Below are 7,525 nucleotides of genomic sequence, written 5' to 3'. Positions count from 1 at the left end.
CATTTACAATACATTTATTTTCACTTTTGGGAACTTTAAATGTAGTATGTGCACGATAACAATACCGAAATTATTCAATTAATTGCTCAGTCAAAAAATAGAGACGGTTGACTCACACCGTCTACAATGTCATGACCGTTTTAGTACATGACTATGTAACACCTAGTTTTAAAATTATTTCAACAGACCAACCCATTTACTTAAAACCATCTCTTTAAATCTAACTAAGAGTAAGCAAGAGTTGGTTGTATTTCATCATTAATGAGAATAGTACAGAGTCAAAGCAGCATTTTTATCTCAGCAAGGGCAAGCGCAAGTGATTGCTCTCCGAGTCTCTCACTCCAATCTTAGCCTTAAGAGGGAGCAGAATTGATGTTGTCAACCTGGCCGACCCTGTCACTGCAACAATTTAAGAGTAAGCAATCAAACACAAGGACATAGCTGTATCTAAGCAAATACCTTATCTTCTTTCACCTAGACTTGAGTACATGAACACTTGAAATAGATCCTCCTCATAAGTCCTCCATCAGCTGAATTGGTTAAATAATGTGAATGTTTGGCAATCAAAACACTGGCTTTATGACCAAGGCCTTGTGAAGCTATTTTCTTCTCTACATCTGAAAGCATGTGCAAAACAGTGGTAGAAGACCAGATACAAATATCACGTGCTAATGTCCAGGAATAACAAAACAAAAATCCGTTTTTGTAATCAAAATCTGGGGGAGCAGTTGCCTAAACTAATATTTCCATATTTTCTGAAAGTCTGATTACATGTTCACAACTGCTCAATGAATACTGTATTTAAAAACAAAAAACAATACTGTTGAACTGAACTTTTTCTTGTTCATCTTCTTGGTCATGCAGAATAATGGCTCTGCATGTATTTTTTTATACTAGAACAGAAAAGGAGATTCTTATGCTCCCTCGGTAGTTTGTATCGTGATTGATATTTATTGGAAATGCAGTCAGATAGAACAAAGTTTATGAGAGGACAGACGGAGAGAGAGAGAGAGAGAGAGAGAGAGAGAGAGAGAGAGAGAGAGAGAGAGAGAGAGAGAGAGAGAGAGAGAGAGCAAAAATGGGGCTGGGGGTTTCCACAACAACATAAAATTATAGTGGAAAAACACAGTATATGGCTGCTTTCACATTACATAGGAGTTGGTTTCTGATTACTTTGTACTTTATGTGGGGGAAAGTCAACGCTACACCCTGTGAAGAAGGGATGCAACGAGTAGCAAATGGGCAGAAGTGTTGGTAACGCATCACAAAGTAGCGCGTTAAAATTAGCAAATTTTAGAGTAATATACTAACTCATCTAAAAAGTTACTTTTTCCCCAGTAAGTAATCAGACTACAGTTACTTTTCAAATGCTCCTGATAGTTACTTTGTAGAAGACATTCTTCAATGTACAAGTAAAGGCCGGATTTCAAAGAGAGCTACATTTTAAACCACTATAAGCAGTTGCAGTTGACTACTGCGGGATGCATTAGTGAGCAAGGATTGACAAGACTTAAATAAAACGCACGCACTTCTCAGCAACTGTTTTACTGAAAACTAATGGTTAATGATTCCTAACATAAGTGCTCACGAAAGCCACTAAACAAATAACTATTCATTATAGAGTAAGTAAGATATTGAAATAGTGAAATGCAGTGTTGGGAGTACTGTATTCAAATTAACATTCATGTCTGAGGGAGTGACATCACTGTTTTCAGGGCATTCATGTGTCCATAGACAGCAAGAGGGAAGGAGAGCGATTCACCGTATTAAGATGCAGGGTTAGTCACTATTATGAGTTTGTTGGCTAAAAACAAAACATTTTGTTGCACTCTAGTCAGTCGACAGTGTTATCTAAGTAGTTTCAATAACATACATGTCAAAAACTTAAAAAAAAAAATTTAAAAAAAACTATCGCAGGGCAGTATGCATTCATGCACAAGAGATTCTGACTGCAGGAGCAGGTCCCCAAATTTAATCGTTTTATTAAAAATAAAATAAAAACTTTATAAATGTTGAGTTTTGCCCTTACAATATTAATATTTGAATATGCAAGTAAAAAAAAGACTGCCTTTATTTTAGACATTATTAAAAAAGTATATTTTTGGCCAGTGAATTCTAGAAATACTTAAAAAAAAAAAAGTTTTTAAAAACAAGTGGCAGGTTTGTTAAGTGGAATCATAAAAATACAGGTGAGTGTGTCAGATGCCTAGATGGGAGAATTGCCACACATTTCAACCATAAAAAGGCACAGAAGAAACTGACTCAATTCCGAACAGGAGAATATGCCTATACGTTCCTTTTTTAAAGTTCCTTCTTTTAATGAACCATTAACTGTGTGTTTGCCCCCTGGTTATTGGCTGGTTGGGGAAGTGCTTTAGTAGATAAACAGCAGAGCCTGCATTTTAAATGTAAATATTGCTGATATCAGGTTAATTTAATCATGCAGCCTAAGTAGCCTTTGTTGCTTGTTTATCTTTCTGGTTTAATTATATTGTTTTCTTAGTGATAAGTAAAGTTAGGAGTATAGGTTGGGAATGATTATTTGGAAAGTCAATTACTTTTGTACCACTGAGTCAGCACAGATTTGGAGATAGTAGTACCGTGCAGATCAAGTTAGAGGAGTTTCTGTGTAACTAATGGCCAGAATTGCTGTACAGGTGTACAGGGCATGAAAATAGGTGTCTGAAGTATTTCCAGTGCAGTGACTTCATACTGTATCAGTATCGCCATCAGAGCACAACTTGTTTTTGCTGGTCAAATTTTGCTAGTCCGTCAGCATCCTGGGCACCTTTTCGTCATCATCAGTCTGTCATTTTCTTTTAACTACACTTGTGTCTTCACTTCATCACCGCTATTCTAGGACCGACAGACAGAGGTGGGCATTCCATCAGTGACGAACTGAGAGAGGCCCGTCTGTACTTGATTTAGTGGTAATTACACTAACGGATGAAAAAGTTGGCACGAAAAGGGGGTGAGAGCAAGGGAGGCACAGGAACTAATTTGGGGAGTGTTGCCCGCGAATGCCCAAGATGGTGACAATGTCAGGGTTGATGTGTTGTGGACTCAAGAGTTGGGAAGCAGAGCAAGGAGACCGAGATAAAGTCCAACAAAAGGGGTTTCATTAATTTAACAAAAACAAGGTGGTGCACAAGGTGCCTGATAGGAAACAACAAAGTCCTAAAACCAAGCAAAAACTCAATGGCATGACGAAGGAAATGGCAAGATGTGGGGGAACCACAAAACGTGGAAACGACACAGATGTTCGCTAACAGCAACCGCGACAAACAAACAAATGGACCAACAAGAACTGGACAAAAGACAGGTGACTAAAGCCCCGTCCAGACGGAAGCAAAGCCGGCTTCGTTGCTCAAACAAATCTTGCGCACACAGAAGCATTTCAAGACTTGCATGTGTCCAAAAGAAGACGCTGAGGACGGCTGTGATGTATATGCCAAGTCTGGAGTGGCGCTGTAGCGCAACCACAGGAAGTTAACGGACAGCGCAGAAGAAGAATCTGCGAATAAGAACACTTTTTTTTACTAACGTTATTGCAATCTACAGAACAAACATGGCTTTGCATGTATCCAAACAACATGAAAAAGACGGACACAGGAGAAGTGACAATGGCGGGTGATTTAAGTACAACACCGCTTGTGAGGCCACACTGAGGCACAAGCTCTGAGCTGCGCTTGCTAGCTAACCAAAATGGTTCCAATCGTTTGTGCTGCATTAGTGCTGGATTGTGCTCTTAGAATTTTTGTTTGTGCTGCGACGGTTTTATAAATATGGCATGTTTAATTTATGATGTCACCCAGCCCCCCATTTCCTTCGAAATACACCCAAAATGGTGTCAATTCTTTGTGCTGCTTAGTGCTGGTTTGTGCTGTTAAAATGTTCATTTGTGCTGTGACAGTTTTATAGATATGGCACATTTAGTTTTGTCTGATGACGGCACCACTACAGCTCTGGTGGTGACGCACGACACAGTCTTCATTTGTTTTGGATGTGGTCAATTGAGAAGGTAAAGCTCATGATACCACGCTCAGTGAATCACTTGTTTAGTTATTAATTCCACGTAATAACTTGGAATTAACTATAGTTTTGCATGTTACTGCGTACCCTTCAAGATCCTGAAATGCCACCTGTAGTTGCAGGACGAACTTCAGGTAAACATTTTACTCCTAGTAGCTTTTTTTTGCTAGCATAGGCTACATAAAAAACTTTTTCACATTTTCACTACTGTAAATGACTTTGTTCGAGCAACTATCCATCTATTTTCCAGTTGTAGTCTCCAGTAACCGTAGCATACATGCATATTTTTGTAAAATGTTTTTCTCATGCTAATTCTTGATTAGCATGCATTAAGCCCATATGATTATTTCTTAAATGATAGCACATGTGAAAGAAGCTCACAGTAAACCGAAACATCTTGTGAGACCTTATCGTCAGTGACAAAACATTTAACTAATACAACAAATTGATACGTGTATTAGAAGTTTGACATGACAGCCTGCAGAAGAAACTTATGTTGGAACAACGATTGAATGTGTTAAAACACACACACACACACACACACACACACACAGAAGCATGTGCGCACACGCACTCAAAATATCAAACAATTTGTGCTAATCATTGCTTTGTATAAAACAAAGCATGTGGGTAGATCTTTGTTTTATCTGATGCTGCTTTCATAAACTCCACTTCTCACTGATGTTGCTTTTACTCCACTTCTCAGGTCATCACACATCTCCCAGGTGCATGCAGCCCTCCTGCAATATACCACATAATGACCAAGGGAATCCTGGGTCAAGCCTCAAATGCGATGACTGCTCTCAAAGTGAAGGTCTTCCCTTGTAGCACCAGACTGGATGGCAATTCAAGCAGGGCAACTTGTGTACAACTGCTCCCAAGGTCAGTGTCAATCCACACAACCTCTCCCAGACTCTAGCTGCGTAAAACATTCCCTGAACATAGAGCTTTTCCCATACTGTCTTGCTGTTTATATGCCAGGACACTGAGATGGATTTTGGATTGGCCTGAGGTAGGTAAAGTCAGAAAGGTTGAGTTCTTCTTTTTACCTGCAACCTGAAGATGAGCCATACCTTTGGTCTGCAGCGTATCAATTTTGGTACACACATGTAGAACTGCAGTACTGTGAGGAGCATTGTTTCTTTAAATAAACACTTTGAAGGTTCCTCATGGCTCTCTCAATCACAGTCGAGATGTGGCAATGTGCATCAATTTGGAGCACACCAGAGGTCAGGTGAACAGGTGTGAATATTTCCCTCAGCAGTTCCGCCCTCTATGACTAGACCTGTTAGTTCAGTCCCCGTGTAGTCATTGTTTTCACCAGGTGGAGGAACTGGTTCTCACATTTGTTGCTACCACCTCACAAAAAGAACAACATAAGCTTTGAAAAAAACGTTATCAAATGCACAAGTGTTCAGCACAGAGACTCTCAATTTGCCAAGTTTACCAGGCTGTTGATGGTTTCCATTTTTTAATAACTGCACCTTGACTTTTTTATGTCCCACAAATGGATCAACATGCAGCCATTGAGGACAAGAAGAGCGATAGGAAGTCATCTTCCTTTTTTTGGGTGGAACCATTAAGCCTCTCCAGTTTTCCACTTCATTGTCCAGACTTTTGGCAGCAGCATCAGACTCCTCACCTGGTTGAGCATCATTTTAAATTTTGTGTTCGTCAGTCTGAGTAGTAGTGAAGACATTGTCAGGTCCTGTCACAGTCGTAGCATCAACATCGTCAGCCTTTTCACTTTTTTGTTTTAACTTCCGAGTCTTATTATGTGGGGAATGATCTCAGGGAGGAAGTGGATGTTATCTCTATCCCCATTAGCCATGGCAAATGACTTGCTCTCCTCACAGATACTGTCGGGCGTTAGTCTGGATCTGCTGATTGGACGCATCCCGCTGGTTCTTGTGCTGGTTCTTGTGCCTCAACCTCTTTATCTGGAAAGCTGACAATTTCTTCAGCAATTCTAGCTTTTAGGTACTTCTTGCACTTTTCTGATGGGAACAATGCTCCAGAACTATCATTAACTTCCAGTTCCCAGTCTCAGTTCTTTTGATTGTTCCACATATTCTGACTTCAGAAGCTGTGCTAATGACCTCACAAAATAAATCTTCAACACGATATATTTTATTTTTCAGGCAGCTCCACTGGCAGATCATCTTGATGCAGTGTGCAACATCAACCCTGAGAAAACATGGGGGCAGGTTTGCATGTTCATCCCCAAGTAAAACTTTAAAACATTCATTGATGTAGCTCTTCAAGTCAGGATGAGGGTTGAAAGCTTTGACTAGAGCTCCATGAACGGCCAGCGAAAAATCACTCACAGCTTCTTTTGGAACAGGTACACCTGCAAGAATCTATTCCTTCAGCCACTGCGTGATAGCACAAATATCATGCTTCTCTCACAGCATATGCACCACTGGTATACTAGAGCTGTTATTGCCCTGTCATAACACCCTGATAAAGGAAGATATGGCCTGATGAGCCATTCGGTCTCACTTTTTTTTTTTTTTTTTTTTACTACTGAACCAGTTGCATCAAAACATACTGTTGGTTTAGATTTTTTGGATAATGTCTTGAACACATGCATCTGTGTTTGGCTCCAGTAGTGACAGAAAAACTTGTCCAGTCCAATGTCTTTAATGCTACCACTGTGAGGTGCATTGTACTTAAGCAGCACAAACACCGTGACGTGATCACACAAAACTTAACTGAGTGTGGTACCATGAGACGAACCTTCTCAATGGACTGCATCCAAAACAAATGAAGACTGCATTGTGCATCACCACCAGAGCTACGTTGGCCAGACGTCTGGATTTAGGCCGGACAGTCCTACTTTTCAGTGACGTGACCTGCGCAACCCTAAGCCGGATGCTGGTTTGTCCGCCTTTTAAAGTAAATGAGCCGTGGTTGATTTTATGTGTCCCAACATCAGCCCCACCCCCATTTGTCACAACTGGTGTGTATTGGCCAAGAGTGGCTTCAGTTAAAAATCTCCTATAACTTTGGTTCAATAAATGTAAACAAATCTCCACTTGTGGCTACCTGACTATACGTGATTTACTAGCCGCCTTCTTTGATAGCAGCGAAAAGTCAGCGCTAGCAAAAATGCCAAAACGCCGGACATCTTTTAATACTGAATGGACAAAAGAGCACAATTTCCTGGCCAAAAGCAGTCGAGACTGCTCTCACGGTTTCTGCACGCTTTGCCGGTGTGATATCGACGTGAACAGTCAGGGCAAATCAGTCAGAACATTACGCGGAGAAGCTTAAGCAAGAGGCGAGAAGCAAGTGCGTCATCATTGAAGACATTTTTTTCTTGTTATTTTTATTTCAAAATAAGTTATGTTTTGTGGCAATACTAAAAATAATTGATATATCAGCTCCTAAAACATATAACATAATTCCAAAAACATTTCAGAGCTTACACTTGTGGCATTCATACAAACATAAGTTTATTATTCGTCCATTCAGTTTGTTTACAGGCTGG

At 40.1% G+C, this 7,525-nt stretch overlaps 1 long non-coding RNA gene across 1 annotated transcript; it reads left to right on the top strand.

The window, feature by feature from the left end:
* The first annotated feature begins 3,529 nt into the window (after positions 1 to 3,529).
* LOC144058840 (uncharacterized) lies at positions 3,530 to 7,024 on the top strand. Its single transcript, XR_013295494.1, has 4 exons — positions 3,530 to 4,021; positions 4,128 to 4,166; positions 4,739 to 4,914; positions 6,174 to 7,024. It is a non-coding gene; the product is annotated as an uncharacterized LOC144058840 (long non-coding RNA).
* Positions 7,025 to 7,525: the final 501 nt, after the last annotated feature.

The sequence above is a fragment of the Vanacampus margaritifer genome, chromosome 10 (genome assembly GCF_051991255.1).
Source record: "Vanacampus margaritifer isolate UIUO_Vmar chromosome 10, RoL_Vmar_1.0, whole genome shotgun sequence".
NCBI classification, from domain to species: domain Eukaryota; kingdom Metazoa; phylum Chordata; class Actinopteri; order Syngnathiformes; family Syngnathidae; genus Vanacampus; species Vanacampus margaritifer.
Note: the sequence above shows the minus strand (reverse complement) of the source record. Positions and strands in the feature narration are given on the sequence as shown.